This window comes from Vulpes vulpes, chromosome 10 (assembly GCF_048418805.1).
Source record: "Vulpes vulpes isolate BD-2025 chromosome 10, VulVul3, whole genome shotgun sequence".
Taxonomy (NCBI): Eukaryota; Metazoa; Chordata; class Mammalia; order Carnivora; family Canidae; genus Vulpes; species Vulpes vulpes.
In genome coordinates this window covers 73,760,858-73,781,475 of record NC_132789.1, presented here as the reverse complement: position 1 = coordinate 73,781,475, position 20,618 = coordinate 73,760,858, and the positions used below count along the sequence as shown (strand labels likewise).

The 20,618-nt window shown below is 35.2% G+C and overlaps 1 protein-coding gene across 8 annotated transcripts in view; it reads left to right on the top strand.

The window, feature by feature from the left end:
* Positions 1–20,618, top strand: part of CDK17 (cyclin dependent kinase 17) — a 109,458-nt gene that overhangs the window by 8,200 nt on the left and 80,640 nt on the right. The window lies entirely within an intron of this gene.

Below are 20,618 nucleotides of genomic sequence, written 5' to 3'. Positions count from 1 at the left end.
ATTTCCCTTCCATCTCCATATTTTCTTATTTACATTGCTGTTTCTCCTCTGATCCCTTTTCTTCCAAAGAAGCTATAAAATGGTTGACACATTTATTTTATGTATAACTTTTTAGAAAAATATCTGAACTCATTATATAAAGTTAAAATTGGTTTATATGTTTTTTTTTTCTGTAAAGAAACTACTTCATTCGTAATTGATAATCATGTGATCTTGAGCTAGTTATTTAAACTCTTAAGGGTCAGTTTCTTCTATAAAATTTGGAAATGCCAGAACCTTCTTCATGGAGCTGTGGGAATTAAATGAAATGATAAAAAGTGAAAGTACCTTGTACTTAGTCACAGCCCGCAATTTTTTTGATATTACTTTTTGATATAATAGGAAGAATTACTAGTAATGGTACTAGAATTACTTTGCTGATCTACCCTTTTAGGTTGATTGATTCCTTAAGGGTAAAGAAGTGGTTCGCAAGGACAGTTGAATCAAAAGCATCTCTCTGGCTTTTGAAACTATACATACCTCCTGGATTTTCTCATATGCCTCCCTGCTCCCATCTAATTTGAGAATTAGTGTTACTAATTGGTGTAAGTTGCACCCTTTAGATATATTGTGGGGAGGAGGATAGTATAGATATTGGACCAAATAATGTAGGGTATTCATTGTTGTTTCTTATCTAATGCTCGTTAGGAATAAAGCTGTTAATAATGTTTCTGATAAGTACATTGATAAGCTTTTCCTTAGGACCAACCAAATTTTTCTTGTAACCATTTGCCGTATCTGTTCCCTTCTTCAGACCTATGCTGTACTGCTTGTTTGACATCTCAGCAGTCTAGACAGTATTTGCTTTCCTTGTTAATGACTTTTATGTGTGACTCAGGTATTCTGAAGTCACAATAGAATAACCGGTCCTATAGCTTACCCATCAAATAAAGAAAATGGTTTTTACATTTTATTCTTTGTCATAAAGTCTACTTAGGTGTGTATTATTTATTATTTTAAGCCTTTATTATCTTATGTTCTAGGTCAGTGGCCTTAACTTGAACTTCAGGAGCACTCTTGTGATTTAGAAAAATAAACAAAAAAAACCCAACTAGATATCTCCGTGTGTGTGTATTTATGATGTAAAATCTGAAACTCTGTCCCAGAACAACTGAAGTGGAATCCCTGAGCTTGGTTTTTAAAATGTTACAGATAGTGTTTAGAAACACCGTTTTACGGTTTAGCACAGTATTAAGGGGGAGCAACCATCATATATAAATTAAAGGCAAAGTTATTAAAACTTTCCATCATTGTATCTTATTTTTTCTTTTATTCTTTTTTGAATCTTAGTTTTATCATATCTTAGGGGAGTTTTCTTAACTTCATTTATAAAAGTCTTATGTCCCAAGTATTTTTTATCCTTTTAGTGAATATCTTTTTGTTTTGCTTTTTTTACTTTGTTTTGTTAAAAGGTAAACTGAGACATGTTAATTTTTTAAAGTTTAATGACCATATACATTGATGGAATCAAGGAGTGCCAAGCCAAAAGTTTTCACCAGTCCACCAACAGGAGCTGGGAGATGGGGGAGGTTTTTATGGAGAAGACACAGAAGCAAAGGGAATTATTTGATTGGTGATGGTTTAAGCAGTTGCCTTATTTGGAAGGCCTAGTTGGCTGTTTGTGATTGGTTGTTCTTAAGTTTCATTTTCTCAGATTCTTTTGCAGTGACTCTGGCTTAAGTTTTGGTTTGCCTACCTAGGGTGTTAAGGCATTGGAGCCACTTAAGTCTAATGGCCTCCTTATTTACTTATTAACGGTTTCTTTGAGTGTCTGTTTTCTATCTGTACATTCTCAATTATTATGTTTTTGAAAATTGTTAAACATAACATAATAATGTAGAAAATAGACCATACTCTAAATTTTCTAGCAGTGGTTATCATCTTCAAATACTCCCCTTTGTTTTTTCATATATAGAGTTTAATATTTTTAAGACCTTTTTTAATGATATATATATATTTTAAGTTACCAAATAATTCTTATGGCTATCATTTTCAGTGGTTATAGCAATCTTTCAAAGGAAGTTTTATCATTTCATAGTGGTTGATAATTATTAACTTACTACTTTATATTTTTCATTATTTTAAATTGTGCTGGGACAGGCTGTAGCATGTGACCACACATCTTTTAACCAGTGCCCATTTGACATTTCTTTAGGGTAAACTTAGGTATATGGAAGTGGAATTCCCAAATCAGATCCTATGAGCCTTTCAGGTAATATTTGTTGTGGTAGTCCCACTAGTAATGTGCCACATCTACTTTCCTGACCCTACTATTTAGAATCTTTGCTTTAGATAATTTGTAGAAAGATGTCATGGCTTATGTTTGGATTTCTTTGATTGCTGTTTTGTTTTTTTTTTTCTTTTTTTCTTTTTTTCTTCTGTATTTCCCCCTGAGGTTGCTCAGGAGGTAACAATTACCATTCCCTGAATCACGACAGCTTCATTTTTCATTAATTTGTGATACTTTAAAAAATATATATATCATATTGCTATAAATGAAGGTTTTTTTCTTAATTTGAGATAATTTGTTTTGGTAGTCCATCTGTTTATATTCTAGCTCTAGCTTATTTTAATTATCACTGCTTTGTAATATGTCTTAATATCTGGTTGGCAAAACAGTTTTTCCTTCAAATTATTTTGATATTATATACCTATTTTTATTCTTTTATTTATTTTCAAATGGCAGGCAAAAAAGATGTAGAATAGGTGTCTCTATTTTTTTCTTTCAAGCTGGTCTCTCCAAAAAAACTTCAATCCTAGACATGTCAGTGTACCTATAGGAGTTGCATCAGGAATCAGGGTAGACTTCCATTTCTTCATTGTCCAGGTTCTGTCATGTAAACAGCATATCAGTAAAAATAAGGTAACTTATGATTTAACCATTTATTCATGCTGTCACCAAAGATGGACTTAACAATTGTCCTTTTTAAAAAAGATTTTATTTTATTTTATTTACTTATTTGAGAGAGAGAGAGAGAGAACTTGCACGTGGGGGGAGGGGCAGAGGGAGGAGAGAGAATCTCAGGCAGACTCCTTGCTGAGCACAGAGCTCAACGTGGGTCTTGATCTCGGGACCCTGAGACTATGATCTGAGCCAGTATCAGGAGTTGAACACGTAATCGACTGAGCCACCCAGACCCCCTGACGACTGTCCTGAAAAGGAGGAAGGAATGACATTCAACCAAGGGTATTAGGTAGATTTCTTGGAGGAGATGTTGGTAAAGATCATTACCTTTGGCACTTCCTTGATTAAAAGAACAGTATGTAAAAAGGAGGTATGAAAAAATTTTTGCATTCTTTTAAAATAATTGTTATTCTTGTTCAGCCTATTATTTCCATGTGGTAGAAGGAGAGAAATATAGGTTGCATGTAGAGGCTTGGTAGATGAGTTCAAAGAGGAAGCTATACCATTAAAAATTTTGGATTTTATTAGTCTATAGAATTGAGCTGTTGAACAGTTTTTAGGCAGAATGTCCTCTTTTCTACATTGAAGTCATTGAGAAAGTTTTGTGAACAGCTACAAATGAGCTACTTCTGGATGTTGAAGGGACAATCTTTTGTGATATGTTAACTTTTCAGAAGCAACATCAAACGATTGCTTCCCTACTTTGGGAATACTAAAAAGAGCTATTTGAGCCTTTTTTTTCCTGGTCTGGATCACCTCAGAGGCATAAAAATTATTCTCTTAGGAGCATTTAGAAATGAGTATTTGCAAACCTGCCATTATTATCTTCCCTTTTTTTTTTTTTTGTATTTTTTTTTATTGGAGTTCGATTTGCCAACATATAGCATAACACCCAGTTTTTATCTTCCAATGAAGAAGTGATCCCACATGTTAGAAGTTGGTTTCACCTTTTTGTCAAGGAAATAAAAATAATAAATTTATGACATTGAAATAGTCCTTTTATTTGACTATAAATATCAACAAACCAGTGAAGGATACAAATATTGTGCCTCTACAAATGTTTATTTAGTTCTTCAGACTTATATCTGCTAATATAGGTAACCATGTAACACTATCCATTTATTTATTTATTTTAAAAAGATTTTATTTATTTATTCATGAGAGACACACACACAGAGAGAGGTAGACACAATAGGCAGAGGGAGAAGCAGGCTCCATGCAGGGAGCCCGATGCGGGACTCGACCCCAGGACTCCGGGATCATGCCCTGAGCTAAAGACAGGTGCCCCAATCGCTGAGCCACCCAGGCATCCCACACTACCCATTTAATAGTAATTAGTTAAGTTATATGCAGATACCTAGAACAGGCTAATTTTAGCAGCTGTAGTGTTTTAGTCAAATTTAGTTGACTTTATATAGTTGATCCTTGAACCTCACAGGTTTGACTGCACTGGTCCACGTATACACTTTTTTTTTTTTTGGGAAAAATACAGTACTGTAAGTATTTTCTCAATAACAGTTTCTTTTTTCTAGTTTACTTTATTGTAAGAATACAGCATATAGAGACACCTGGGTTGCTCAGTGGTTAAGCATCTGCCTTTGGCTCAGATCATGATCCTGGGCTCCTGGGATCGAGTCCCACATCAGGCTTCCTACAGGGAGCCTGCTTCTCCCTCTCCCTGTGTCTCTGACTCTCTCTCTGTGTCTCTCATGAATAAATAAATAAAATCTTTTTTTTAAAAAAGAATATAGAACATAGAATATATATATATCATACAAAATGTGTTAATCAACTATATTATTGGTAAGGCTTCCAATCAACAGTAACCTATTAGTAGTTAAGTTTTTGAGGAATCAAAAATTAAATACAGGTTTTGGACCACACAGGGGTCAGTGCCCCTAACCCCTGCATTGTTCAAGGGTCAACTGTACTTTCATTTTATTAAAGCTTACAAAGGATTTTTGATACATAATTTGTTTCTAAGATGGAGGTATCTTTTTTTACTGTATTTACTCCTCACAAATGATTATCTCCCTGCCCCATTCCTTTTTTAATTTGAACCCTTCACATCCTTCCACTTCTGTAGGCATTGAACAGTTTTTTAAAAATTTAACTGAATTTACTTGAATAGGTGATGTGATGAAGAACTTAAAAGTATATAGAGAGATCTTAGAGAAGTCTTGTTTTCCCTTTTGCTTTCTCTAGCCTGTTTTTCCTCCCACACCTTTTATAGATAGACATTTCCTTTCCTATCTTGTTTATCCTTCCAGTGTTTTTTGCAAATATAAGCAAATACATGTAGATTTTATTTTGGAGGCTTTTCCGTGTCTAGGTGAAGATCTTCCTTATTTTAATTTTTATTTTTTTAATTTTTTAAAATTTTTTTGCAGTTTTATACCTTTATTTGACAATCAGCAATTAGTTCTCATCCACATTAACAGTCTGTAGATTTTTGAAAGTGGTGACAGGTACGTTGGTAACCAGCATGTAGAGCTTTTTTGGTGAATCTTCATCCTCATTACGTTTTCTGGACAACTGCACGTGGATACGGTATGGAACGTTCCTTATTCCTTTGGCCCAGACAGCTTTGTTGACCTGGTGTCAATGTGCACATCTGGAGTTCCCATCTCCTTCATGGCAAATTTATGGATCCCTTTGAGTCCCTGAGGGGCATGCTTCTTGAAACCCACTCCATGGATACATTTGTGAATGTTGATGGTATATTCTGGTCACTATCTTGTTGATGGCAGAACGGCCCTTCTTCTCGCCACCCTTCTTTGCGGGAGCCATTCTGCCGGGCCCTAGTTGGAAAGGATCTTACTTACTTTTAATAGCTGAATTTTACTTTTGTGGATATGATAATTAAGTCACTTAGTCCTGTGAGGACACGTGGGTTGTTTCTTACCTTTTGCTATTACAATACCAAATGAATAACATGATACAACATTTTGTACTTACATAAGCAAATGCATGATTTAATTTCTAAGAACAAGGATCAATCAAGTGATAAATATATCTGTACACATGTTTCCTTGCTCTGTCAGCTGAGAGGGCCTAGAAGAAAATGACACCCCAGTAGCAGTGAGCACAGCTAGTGCCCAGATCTTGGTTTCTAATACTGTTCTCTCATAAAAGGAACCAGAGCTCTGGAGAAATGACTGATTCCAGGACTGGGACAGGAAATATAATAATGCTGAAAAGTTAGGAAATACTCCAACAAAAACAAAGAATGAAATATGTAAAACACATATAGGAGCTATATCAAAGAATTTCCAGTAACTAATAATAGAATAATTTGAGCAACAAAAGTAAAATTGAATTTTAAAAATTAAATTATGATTCAATTATAAAATAATATCCATGAATCCGTTCTGGTAAAAATAAAAGGGAGAGAATAGACATATCTCCTATGCAGAGGAATTATAAATAATTTATGTAGGTACTTAGTCCTTAAAGATATATAACAGAACTCTCTTAAGTATTGGAGAAATATGGAAAAGAATAACTTGACATGGGAGAAACCTGATGAACACTACCTCAATTGTGTGACCAACGTTTAATACTATTAAGTATACAGTATTGGATGTTCTACAAAATACCTGAACAGTACTTCTTAAAACTGTCAAGGTCATCTGAAACAGGGGAAGTCTACTGTCACAACCAACAGGAGCTGCAGAAGACATGACAGTACAATAAAGTGAAATCTAAATAAAGTGGGCTTAAAAAAAAAATAAATAGAGTAGGCTTTAGTCCATAATGTGTCACTTTTGGTTGATTAATTGTGACAATTATACCATTATAATATAAGACCTTAATTGCAGAATCTACATATTTGGTGTAGGGTAATTGTATGTACTATCTTTGCAATTTTCCTATAAATCTGAAACTATTATAAAATGTTTTTCTAAAAAAGATTGATGGTTCTGTAATTCTGTTAGGTATAGTCATATTCCTGTTACGTATCTAAATGTTTAAGAGGCTTATTTTCCCATGCTTTACCAACTGAATGTGTTGTCAGACTTTTGGAATTTTGATAGATTTGAACTGGTGTAATTCAGACTGTTATGTTTCTCTCATTATGAATGATTTGAGTATTTTCTCATACGTTCAATGGACATTTTTTCCCCCTTCTGTGAATTCTCACGTCTTTTGTTTATTTTTCTGTTAGGTTTTGGTTTTTCTCTTCTTTGTTTCAGGAGTTCTTTATAGAGAAGTTAGCTCTTCGTGTAATATAGGTTGCCAAAAATATATTTTTTCATTCTTTACTGTGTTTCTTATGCAGAATTTTTCCTTTTTTATATGGCGATATTTTTCTTTTATGTTTCTGGACTTTGAAACATAGAAAAGTCTTCACCACTCTAAGATTATAATGGATAATGGAATTATCCATATTTTCTCTCAGTACTTGTGGATTCCATTTTTACATTTAGATCTTAATATTTGAATTCTTCAGTTCCTCCCAAACATTGAAGCATTCTAAATGCGTAACTTTCTTTCAAATTACTCCTATATAGGCATCCTTATGGGCTTATATTGCTTTAAATGATTTATAGTAAAAGAAATGCTCATACATTTATTCTTGGTTGATAAAAAGTCTTTCTACAAAATGTATTACATGTTTCATTGTGACTTAATTCCACCTCATGGTTTAAAAATAATTTTACTGTAGTGAAAATTTCTTTTTTTTTTTTTGTAGTGAAAATTTCTTTAAAATTTCTCATCGCTGTTAAATTGTAGTAAATTTAGCATTTTTTTCTTTTACTGATTATTAGTGTTGCGGATTATTCACGTATTCAGTATTTTCCCCATCCATTTTCTCCTAAGATTACTGCTTCAGTTATTAACCCTGTCTTATTTACTTTCTCTTGTCCTCAGAACTCCTCACTGGTTTTATGGCTGCTCTGATACTCATATCTCTTTATTTGGTATTATTTAAAAATTTTATTTGTAGGCCAAATACCTGTTTTAACTCATTGAGAAAATGGAACCAATAGTGTTAGCAGTTGGTGCCTAATGTAGGATGAAGATTTCTTATGCCCTTTTGTATAGGTATTCATATTTTCCTCACATGTGATGAAACTAGTATTACTGAACTGAATTTTAACAGATATTTGGTGGGAAACTGTTTGGTAGTGCTGTGGAATATTGATTGACTCTTAGAAAATACCACCAGAAATGACCTGGTAAGTTTATTGCATAAAGGAGAGAACTACCTTTACAGAGTTGGTAGGATCTGCTAGGGAAAGGGGAGGGTGTGTGAATGAAGTAGGAAGGGAGAGCAAAGTTGGGATATTTATTGAGGATTTGAAGTCTTTAAGGACAGCTATTTCAGTGCAGGAACTGAACTAGTAAGGATTATGAATGATATAATAGTTTAGGATTGATCTAGCAAAGCAAGGGTTTTGAGGTGAGATTTTTTTTCAAAGTGTTTGAGAAAGTGATTGGTTATTTGCAGCTATTTATTAAAAAGTTGAATAGTGTGCTGTTGGTTTATATGGGGTTTTGGGGAAGTTCCTGAAATGAACAATGAAGTTATTTGCAAATCTTATCTGCCTGGACAAGAGTTTCCTGGAATAGTAAAGTCATGTTGAGGACAACTGAATACTGATGTCAATGTAGACTGTAAACTCTGGATGTAGATGGTTTCAGTTTTCCCTACCCATTCAGAACCACAATAAAGTTGGAATGTAATTATAAAAAGTATAATTCTTAGGACCAGCTACTAAGACAATATATTCCTTTGGTGAGGGGTTTGACATTGAATTCCCCCAAAGAATGAGGCCTAACTTTGATAATTAAGTTGTCTGAGACACCTAAGTAGGCAGTTGGATATAGGGGTCTGCAGCCAAGAGAAGAGCTACAAAAGAATCAGAGATAGAAATTTGGGAGTTACTGTTTAGATTGAATTCTTGTGTCTAGATAAGTTTGTCTGAGGAAGCATAGAGTGAGAAGAAAAATACTTGAGCCTTAGAAGTTCTAGTGCCTGATAGCTATATGTATGTGGGTGTGTGCGCGCACATGCGTACATGTGTGCATGCGTGCAAACCTGTAAAGGAGTGGCTAGAGAGGTTGGAAGAAAGCGAGGATATGTGATCTCTGGAGATGTGGCTGAAAAGTAATGGTCTCAGAACATGAAGGCCTTATATGTCTAGGTGAAGAAAGACCTTTTGGCTCCAATAGTGAATTTTCACTCTACAAGTTCTGTGCTTGTTCAAAATATAGACTGTTCACAACAATATTCAATTATGACATTCTTTACATAAGAATTGCCTAATGGGAATTTTTTTTTTTTTAAGATTTATTCATGAGAGAGACAGAGAGAGTAGAGACATAGGCAGAGGGAGAAGCAGGCTCCAGTGGGGAGCCAGATGTGGGACTGGATCCTGCCTGGATCATGTCCATAGCCAAAGTCAGATGCTCACCCACTGAGCCACCCAGGCATCCCACCTAATGGTAAATTGTTTGCAGGGTAGTTATTTGAAATTAAGAATATTTTCTTAGAAATAATTTTACTAATTTCCACATTACCCCGTAAAAATTAATCTCTCATTTTGATTGTGATTGAGGAGAGATCAGTGGTATATAGCCTGCAATTTAATTACAGTACATCTATTTGGTGTTAATGCTTCAGGAGTGTATGGTGGAAGAAGTAACATTTGTTGAATGCCTACAGTGTGCTAGGTATAGTCCATACATTCTAAATTATATATCACGTCTTTTTGAAGTAGTTTTTTATTTCCTTCTCCAAAGAGGGATAAATTAAGGTTGGATTTCCCAGTGAGACTTTCTTTCCCCAGTGTCTATATGAAGGATTTGAACCCGGGTTAGGCTTATTCTCAGTTTTTCCTGAACCAGATGGACTTCCTGTGTGCTATATAAACCCTTGGTCAACCAATGCCATGGTTGTATATAATAAACACTTCACCTGCTGTTAATTAAATGAGGCATATGTTACCTTTCAGCTTTTGAGGAACAAGATTGAGCAGGTATTAAGCAATATAGTGAAGCAAAGAAGAAAGGATGTAGGCCCCACCCAGTCTTTGATTAACTAGGATCTTTGATCATAATCCATTTAATTCCTCTTAAGGGAGATATTCAGGTTAAAGAACAGTATCCTGTTTGACAGAATTCTGGTTAATTCAGACATTAATGTTTTTTATTTTTATTTTTTACTTTATTTTTGACATTAATGTTTAAGTGTTTTTCTCTATCCTCATAGAAAATCTTTTTAAAAAGTCTGCTATTATTAATGGGTATACACATTTTGCCCTCTTTTTTCTTCATTTCACCTTACTTCCACTGTTGGCAAGGGAAGTTGGTCACTATCCAGAAGGATTTGTCTTAAAGCTTTCATAAAGAGCTAGTTTTTAAAAAATGTGATAAACTATTACTGTGTTGTCAGTGACAGAGTAGCACATTCAGTTGTTTAGATATGTTTTGGTGAGAAAAGTTAGAAAGTTGCCCATATGCCTTTTTTTTTTTTTTTTTTAAGAGCAAATTCATTTTTATCTCGTGCTGGGCATAGCTAAGAACATTCTCAGTGGGAGAATATTACAATAAATATTTACAAAGTGGGAGATATTATGAGATTTGAGCTTTGAAAATGTTTAGAAGACAACACAATTATTTGGTGGTAATTGAAAAATATGTCATGTGAATAGAATTAAATTGCTATTTTTGAAGGGAATTAAAGTTTCATTCTTACAGTACCTATATGAATATGACCTTTTTATTTATTTTTTTTTATATATTTATTTATGATAGTCACAGAGAGAGAGAGAGAGAGGCAGAGACACAGGCAGAGGGAGAAACAGGCTCCATGCACCGGGAGCCCGACGTGGGATTCGATCCCGAGGAATATGACCTTTTTAGTATCTAAACATTTTTACGTCTTTCTATTCAAATGAGGTCCCTGAAATGCTTTTTAAATTTCTTACTTGTTGGAGTTAGGAGGCGTTTAAAAGAGTGAATGATTAGCTGAGCCTCACAGGATATCTTTACATTAGTGGGGTCATCATATTATCACCATGTGGTAAAGTCTGATCTTTTCAGTTTCCTGAGCAGTTCATTTTGAGGTGATGTGGTACTGTAGAATTCTTTGTTACTTAAGGATAAAGTAGAGCATCATTTCAGAAAGACATGGTGAGAAATAATTTGGCTTGATATAACCAATTTTGCGGGGATATGAGTGATAGGATGAGGGTAGGGGAGGGACACAAAGATTTAAAAAAATATTTCAGTCCTTAAGAAGTTTATAATATGGTGAAACCCAGGAACTTTCCATTTACATAGTTCACTTAATTCTGATGAGTAAATCAATTTAGAAGACCAGATTTTAGATTTGAGGATTGGTCGAGAATGGCCTTAGAACAGAAGCTTTTGTTTTGTTTTGTTTTAATGGTGTATTTTATTTTTTAATGGTTTTGGCCTTTTAGGTTTTATTTGAATTCCAGTTAACAGTGTTAAATTAGTTTCAAGTATACAACATACTGATTCAGCAATTCACATATCACCTGGTGCTCATCACCACAAGTGCACTTATTCCTCATCATCTGTTTAACCCATCCCCTATATCCTCCTCCCCTCTGGTAATCATCAATTTGTTCTCTGTAGTTAAGAGTCTGTTTTTTGATTTGTCTCTTTTTCCCCCCTTTGCTCATTTGTTTTCTTTCTTAAATTCCACATGCGTGAAATCATGTTATTTGTGTTTCTCTGACTTATTCCACCAGGCATTATATTCTCTAACTCCATCTGTGTTGTTGCAAATGCAAAAGATTTCATTCTTTTTTTGTGGCTGAATAATATTCCATTACACACACACGCATACATATGTGTATCTCACTTCTTTATCCATTCATCTATTAGTGGATACTTGGCTGCTTCCATAATTTGGCTATAGTTAATAATACTGCTATAAACATACAGGTGCACCTATCCCTTTGATTTAGTAGTTTTGTATTCTTTAGGTAAATGCTTGGTAGTGCAATTCCTGGGTCATAGGGTAGTTCTATTTTAAAATTTTGATGAACCTTCATACTGTTTTCCACAGTGGCTGCACCAGTTTGCATCCCCACCAACAGGGCAGAGGTTTCCTTTTTCCCACATTTTCACCAACATGTTGTTTCTTGTGTTGTTTTTAGTCACTGACAAGTGTGAGGTGATATCTCATTGTAGTTTATTTGCATTTCCCTGATGGTAAGTGATGATAAACATCTCTTTATGTGTCTGTAGGCCATCTAGATGTATGTCTTCTTTGGAGAAATGTCTATTTCTTCTGCCTTTGTATTTTGTTCGTTTGTTTTTAAGATTTATTCTAGAGAGAGAGAGAGCAGGGGGAGAGGCAGAGGGAGAGAATATCCAATATCCATGAGATCAGGACCTGAGCCAAAGCCAAGAGCTGAGTGCTCAACCAACGAAACCACCCAGGCATCTTCTGCCCATTTTCTAATTGGATTTTTTGTTTTTTGGGTGTTGAGCTTTCTAAGTTCTTCATATATTTTAAATATTAACCCTTTATTGGATATGTCATTTGCAAATACCTTATCCCATTTTGTAGATTGCCTTTTGGTTTTACTGATTGCTTAATTTGCTTTGCTGTGCAGAAGCTTTTTAATTTGATGTAGTCCCAATAGTTTATCTTTGCTTTTATTTCCCTTGTCTCAGGAGACCTATCTAGATAAATACTGTGTTGGCTGATGTCAGAGAAGTTACGGCCTGTGTTCTCTTCTAGGATTTTTATGGTTTCTGGTCTCCTATTTAGGTGTTTAATCCATTTTGAATTTATTTTTGTGTATGGTGCAAGAAAGTGGGCCATTTTCTTTTGCATGTTGCTGACTGGTTTTCTCAATACCATTTGTTGAAGAGACTTGTCTTTTTCACATTGGATATTCTTTTCTTTGTCAAAGATTAATTGGCCATATAATTGTGGGTTCATTTCTGGGTTTTCTGTTCTGTTCTATTGATGTATGTGTCTGTTTTTGTGCCAGCATCATACTGTTTGGATTACTGTAGCTTTATAATATAACTTGAAGTCCAGAGTTGTGACGCCACCAGCTTTGCTTTTCTTTTTCAAGATTGCTTTGGTTACTTGGGGTCTTTTGTGGTTCCAAACAAATTTTAGGATTGTTTGTTCTAGTTCTGTGAAAGATGCAGTTCATATTTAATAGCATTTGCATTAAATGTGTAGATTGCTTTGGGTAGTATAGACATTTTAACAATATTTGTTCTTTAAATCCTTGAAAAGGATGTCTTTCCATTTCTCTGTATCATCTTCAATTTCTTTCCTCAGTGTGTTACAGTTTTCAGAGCACAGATCTTTCACCTTTTTGGTTAGGTTTATTCTTAGGTATCTTAGTATTTTTGGTGCAATTATAAATGGGATTGTTTTCTTAATTTCTTTTTGTGTTGCTTCATTATTAATGTATAGAAATGTAACAGATTTCTGTACATTAGTTTTGAATCCTGAAGTTTTACTGAATTTATCTGTCCTAGCAGGGTTTTTTTTTTGTTTTTTTTTTTTTTTTTGTTTGTTTTTTTTGTGGAGCAATTAGTGTTTCCTATGTATGGTATCATGTCTTTGGTAAATAGTGAAAGTTTTGCTTCTTCTCTACCAATTTAGAGGCCTCTTTATTTCTTTTTATTGTCTGAATGCTATGGCTAAGAATTTCAGTACTGTGTTGAATTCAAAAGATGAGTGTGGACATCCCTGCCTTATTCCTGACTGTAGAGAATAAGCTCTCAGTTTTTTTTCCCATTTAGGATAATATTAGCTTGAGTTTTTCATATATGGCTTTATAATGTTGAAGTACGTTCCTCTAAAATTACTTTGTTGAGGGTTTTTTTTAAATCATGAATGGGTGTTGTACTTTGTCAAATGCTTTTTCTATATCTATTGAAATGATCATATGGTTCTTATCTTTTCTCTTATTTTTTTTTAGATTTTATTTTTAATTAATCTATACACCCAACTTGGGGCTTGAAGGGTGGACATTACATCTATTGAACCAGCCAGGTGCTCCTCCTTTCTCATATTGATGTGATGTGTCATGTTGATTGATTTGTGGGGATTGACCCACCTTTACACCCCAAAAATAAATCTCGCTTGATCTTGGGGAATGGTTTTTATTGTTGGATCTGGTTTGCTAATATTTTGTTGATTTATGCATCTGTGTTCATCAAGGATATTGGCCTATAGTTCTCATTTGTGGTGGTGTCTTTATCTGGTTTTGGTATCAGGGTAATGTTGGCCTTGCAGAATGAATTTGGAAATTTTCCTTCCTATTCTATTTTTTGGAATAGTTTGAGAAGACTAGGCATTAACTCTTCTTTAAATGTTTAGTAGAATTTGCCTGTGAAACCATCTGGTCAAACTTTTGTTTGTTGGGAGTTTTTGGGTTACTGATTCACTTTCTTTGCTGGGAATTGGTCTGTTCAGATTTTGTATTTCTTGTTTCAGTTTTGGTAGTCTATATGTTTCTAGGAATTATCCATCTTCTCTAGGTTGCCCAATTTGTTGGCATATAGTTTTTTAGACTATTCCCTTGTAATTGTATTTATTTCTCTGAGGTTGGTTGTTATTTCTTCCCTCTCATTGTTATATATTGGAGTTATTTCTCTTTTGTTCTTTGTTAACTCTTTCTAGAGGTTTATCAATTGTATTGATTTTTTTTCCTCAAAGAACCAGTTCCTGGTTTCATTGATCTACTGTTTTTTTTAGTTTCTATATTACTCATTTCTGCTCTAATCTTTATTATTTCCTTCGTTCTGTTCATTTCAGGTTTTGTTTGTTCTTTTTCTGACTCTGTTAGGTGTAATAAGTTGTTTGAGATTATTCTTGCTACTGAGGCCTGTATTGCTATGAACTTTTGTCTTAGAACTGCTTTTGTTGCATCCCAAAATATTTGGACCACTGTGCTTTCATTTTCATTTGTTTCCTTGTACTTTATTTCTTCTTTTACTTTCTGATTGACCCACTCATTGCATAATAGTATATATTATTTATCTATGTATTTATGCTCTTTCCAGAATTTTTCTTGTGGTTGACTTTTAGTTTCATAGTGTTGTGGTCAGGAAAGTTGCATAGTATGACTTTGATGTTCTGAATTTGTTGAGACTTGTTTTGTGGGCTAATGGGAAATCTGTTCTGGAGAGTGTTTCATGTACACTTCAAAAGAATGTGTATTCTGCTGTTTTAGGATGGAATGTTCTGAATGTATCTGTTAAATCCATCTGGTCTAGTGCGTCATTCAAAGCCGTATTTCCTTATTGAGTTTGTTTAGATGATCTGTCCATTGATGTATAAGTCCCCTATTATCGTATCATTATTGATTAGTTCCTTCATGTTTGTTATCAACTGTTTTATATATTTGGGTACTCTTATGTTGGGTGCACAAATATTTACAATTGTTTTATCTTCTTGTTGGATTGTCTCCTTTATTGTTATATAATGTTCTTTGTTTCCAGTTTTCTTTTGACACCCATTTGCATGATAAATGTTTCTTCATCCCCTTACTCTCAATGTGCTGGCATCCTTAGGTCTAAAATGAGTCTCGTTTTTAAGATGAGTCTTGTTGTTTCTTAAATCTGTTCTGTCACCCTATGTTTTTTGGTGGCATTTAGTCCAGTTTCATTCAGAGTAATTATTGATAGGTATATATTTATTGTCATTTTATTATTTTGTGTTTTTTTCTGAAGATTTTCTCTGACCCTTGTCTTTCTCTCTTTCATGGTTTGTTGATTTTCTTTAGTGATATATTTGGATTTCTTTCTCTTTATTCTTTGCGTATTAGTGGTTTTTGATATATGGTTACCATCAGGTTTGTATATAATCTGCATATAGCAGTCTATAGTAAGTTGATGGTCATTTATGTTTGAATCCATTCTTTATTCCTCTTCTCACATTTTATGTATAGTTGTATTTTACATCCTTTTATTTTGTGAGTTTCTTGACTGATTTTTTACAGAAAAACTCATTTTTACTGCTATTGTGTTTCATACCTTTATACTGTTACTTTTGGTCTCTCCTTTCCACTCAGAGAGTCCCCTTTAATATTTCTAATTGAGCTGGTTTGGTAGTCATGAACTCCTTTAGTTTTTGTCTGGAAATCTTTATCTCTACTTCTATTTTGAATGATAGCTTTGCTGGAGAGAGTCTTCTTGACTGTAGATTTTTCTCATTCAGCACTTGAATGCATCATGCCAGGCCCTTCTGGCTTGGAATGTTTCTACTGAAAAATCCCCTGCTAGCCTTATGGTTTTCCCTTTTAAGTTACTGTCTCCTTTTGTCTTTCTGCTTTTAAAATTTTCTGTCACTATATTTTGCCAGTTTAACTAGTCTGTCTTGGGATGAATCTGCTTTTGTTGATTTTGATGGAAGTTCTCTGTGCCTCCTTTTGTTTTCTTCCCCAGATCAGGGAATTTTTTAGTTATTATCCAAATGAATTTTCTGTCCCCTTTCTCTTTCTTCTTTTTGGACTCCCGTAATTTGGATGTTTTTACGTTTGGTTAAGTCACTATATTCCTTACATTTATTCTCATTTTGCATAATTCTTTTTGCTCTCTTTTGTTCAGCTTGATTACTTTCTATTACTCTGTCTTCTCAGTAATTCATTCCTTTGCTTCTTTCAGCCTTTCATTCCATCAAGAGTGTTTCTCATTTTGTTTATTGAGCCCTTTATATCTGCTGTTATTTATCTCTCTGTTAAGGGTCTTACTCATGTCTTCCACTTTTTTCTCAAGTCAGTGAGTGCCCTAATGATCATTGTTTAAAATCCTGTAAAATCATATGTATTACTTATATCTGTTTTGATTAGATCTCTGGCCATGACCTTGTCTTGTTTTTTGATTTGAGACATTTTTCTCTGTCTTCTCATTTTAAGTCTTACTGCCTTTTTCTTTGTGTTAGGAAAGTCAGCATAAGTCTCCTGTTCTTAAGGTAATGGCCTTATGAAAAGAGGTTCTGTAATGCCCTGCTGTGTAGTGTCTCCTGTTCCCCAGGGCCTGGCACTTCAGAGAGTGCCTCCAGAGTGTGTTGTGTGCACTCTCCTTTTGTATTCTGGGTGCTCTATCCTTCAGGCCAATTGTGTGCAGAAGCTTTCCTGCTATGGGCAATGTTTTGTCTTTGGCCTGAATGTGGTGAGTATTAACCTTGTGTGCTCTTCTCTGTTTGTGAAATGAGACCTGTTGCCACAGCCACCAGAACCAACGCCCCACAGAACTCCTCGGTCGAGAGACTGGGTATAGGCAGGAGTTTGGGCTGGTCTTGTTGGGGAGGGGGCCCACCTTGCCAAGGCAAGGTGAGTAAGTCTGGGAAGGGTGTGGTTCCACTGGAGCATTAGAAGGCGGGGCTTGGTGCAAGCAAGTTAGGTAGCTGATGGTGGTGCTACACTGATAACCTCAGGGGGCCTGTGCTTTTACTGAAGTGTGAGGAGAGGGAAGTATAGCCTCTCCATGAAGGCCGCCTCTCTGGGACGTGCTCGAGATGAGCAAACCAGCTACCACTGTGTGCCCTAGGAGCTCTTAAGATCGCTGTTTCCATGCTGTATGTCCATGGGTTGTTTGCCTTCATTCTAAGAGCAGCACAGTGCCCTTGGGGCTCTATCCCAGCCAAGCCAGCTGACCACTAAAATTCTAAGCTTTAACTCTGTTAGTTGCAAGAACTCAGGATATTCAGCGCTTCTCCCTTTCTAAGCCAGTTGCTGTGGAGATTGATTTTTCCCTGTGTGCTTTCATCCTTCTCTGCAACTGTGTCTCTCTCCCCACCTCAGTGGCCAACATCTGTTTCTCTCCCAAGCCCTGTCTCTGTACTTCCTACCTTTTTAAGTGTGGCTTCTTCTCTACTTTTAGTTGTGGAGTTTGTTCTGCTGGTCTTTGGGTCAATTTTGGGGTGTTTAAGATTATTTGATGGTTACATAGTTGTATTCATGGGACAAGGTGAGCCTAGGGTCTCCTACCATCTTTCATCCTCCATCTAGAGCAGCAGCTTTTTCAACCTTTTTCGTCTCTGTACTTCTTTATGTTCTTTAATGTTAATTTACTTAAAATGAATAAACATTACAAGTTAATCACAGTGCATATTTTAAATGAAAAATAACTTTAAAAACATGGCAATAATATTACTGTTATTTTATGTATTTGTAAATCTCTTTCCTGTCTAGCTCAATAGGAAACAGCTGGATTCTCTCCTCTACTTTTGCTTTTCCGCCTGTTACAATATTCCATGCAGTGTAGTTTTTGGAAAACTCCCCTGTACACTTGAGAGAAAAGTGAGAATGGCAAGTAACTTCTTAGTATCACTATAAAAATAATTTTGATCTCAGGACCAGACATCCCTGTAAAGATTTTACAGATTACACTTTGAGAACCTCTGCTTTAGATCAAAATGAAATTAGATCCTAATCCCATTCTTGACCTTCTCTCAGTTGGATATTCTTAGGGGCAATTTTTTGTTTTTTAAAGATTTTATTTATTTATTCATGAGAGACACAGAAAGAGGGAGGCAGAGACACAGGCAGGGGGAGAAGCAGGCTCCATGCAGGGAGCCTGATGTGGGACTCGATCCCGGGTCTCCAGGATCACACCCTGGGCTGAAGGTGGCACTAAACTGCTGAGCCACCCGGGCTGCCTTTAGTAAACTGCAATTGGAGTATTGTACAGATGGCCAGATTTTATTAGCAACTGAATAGAACTCTATCTTTTTTAATTCCCATGAAAGCCTAATGAGTTGGTGTTGCTCCCACAATACTAAGTGAGGAAACAGACTCAAAAATTTTAACAAATTTGCCTGAGATCACATAGTTTGCAAGTCTGGCCATTTCCAATTGATAATGCCTAAGTGACATTAAAAAGGAATGAAAGGTACAAAAGAACCAAAGCCTTTATAGCTCCAAGGCTATTCAAAGTAGAAGATACCCAGAAGTAGATTCCAGAATTGGAATTTGGTGAGTTACTGGAGCTTAACAAAAATTGCCCCTAAGATGGCAGCCCGGTGGCTCAGCAGTTTACTTGGAAAATTAAAAGGATATTTTCTGTTTATGTTTATTTCTTATCTCGGTGATCAGAAAATATCTTTAAGAATTCGTGGGCAACAGGATTGGCCTATACTCAAATCTTAGGAGGCACCGTTCCCAGAGAGGGCCCCAAAGCTGTTTTGCTGGCTCTGGAGCAGCTGACTAACCAGATGTATAGCACATTGATCTGGTCATAATTGCTTTCATCCTAGAGCAGAGCAAGTTAACACAATTTAGATCAAGAGCCACATAAGAAGATCCTGACCTCAGGATAACCTCTCATTTCCTACCTTTGAAACAGGGAACAATTCCTAACTTCTAGCCACCAAATTGCATGGGAACATATAGCTACATCTAAAGATTGTGACCTTTTGACTTTCTTAACACTTTATACAGATGGATTCAGAATAATAAAAGAAACAATAGTCTTAACCTACTGTTCTTTGTTGAACAGAGAAATAATCCTTCCCCTTCTCTACTTATTTTTTCCTATTGAAATCTTTCTAGACCATTCCTATAGATGCAGTAGACCGGAGACTGTTTATAAACTCATCCTTTTCCAAAAAAAAGCATACCAAAAGTGTGACAACTCTTTTGTCTGTGTTAGACAGCAAATCATCGTTTCTTGATACACACATTTTCAGATCATTGCTCTTGAATGATTATTCTCCACATATTCCTACTGGGTTTTATGGAGCTTTATTTTCTAGAGATTTCAACTTCATTTCTGCTATGATGCACTTGGTAGAATAGATAATTTCATATATGGAAAACTATAAGTTACTGGATAGACAAGAGGGATCCACAAAAAATTGTGAGCAATTTTTTAAGATTTTATTTATTTATTCGAGAGAGAGAAAACAAGTGGGAGAGAAACATGCAGACTCTGTGTTGAGCGTGGAGCCCAACTCAAGGGCCTGATTCCTGGACCAGAGCCAAAACCAAGGGTCAGACGTGTAACCAAGAGAGCCGCCCAGGTGCTTGTGAACAATTTCTAACCCATTAACTATAAAACCACTTTTCTATCCCTTTCATTTTTGGAAATTTAAGGTTATTGTAGAAATAACCTTAAATCTAGTACATAAAGTACAGTTCACATATTTCTTACTTTGGTGATAAGAAATTCAAGTGCTTACAACGTGAGCATGGAATACTTATTGAAAGCATTAACTACACAATCGAGAACTGTTGTTTTACTTTGTAAGTCTTCCTGATACCAAAGGAACTACCACCATAATAGAAGTCTCTGTGCTTGACTTTAGGAAGACATACTGAGTTGGAAAAAAAAAAAAAAAAAAAGGAAGGGCAGCAATCATTAAAAATGTCATGAAATGAGAGGAAAAAGAAATACTGAGGTAATAAAATGTATTGAGGTGTTTTGTAAGCATTGTAATTTTGTTGACTTACGTAGTTAGTATCTTTCTACTTAGAAAAAAACAACAGGACCCAGATGTTTACACATCATCACATCCTTTGATTTGGAGTTGTATACCTTTCTGATGACTGATGGCATTAAACCACCTATAATTTTGGCTAAATCCTCATAGGCCACTGATACATATTTTCTAAGTGTCCAGAGTTACAGCTATGTGATATTCCCGACTTATGTAGGATCAAATTATGGATCTTAGCCTTAGCCAGTTACCATTAACTTTGTTTTGGTAGTT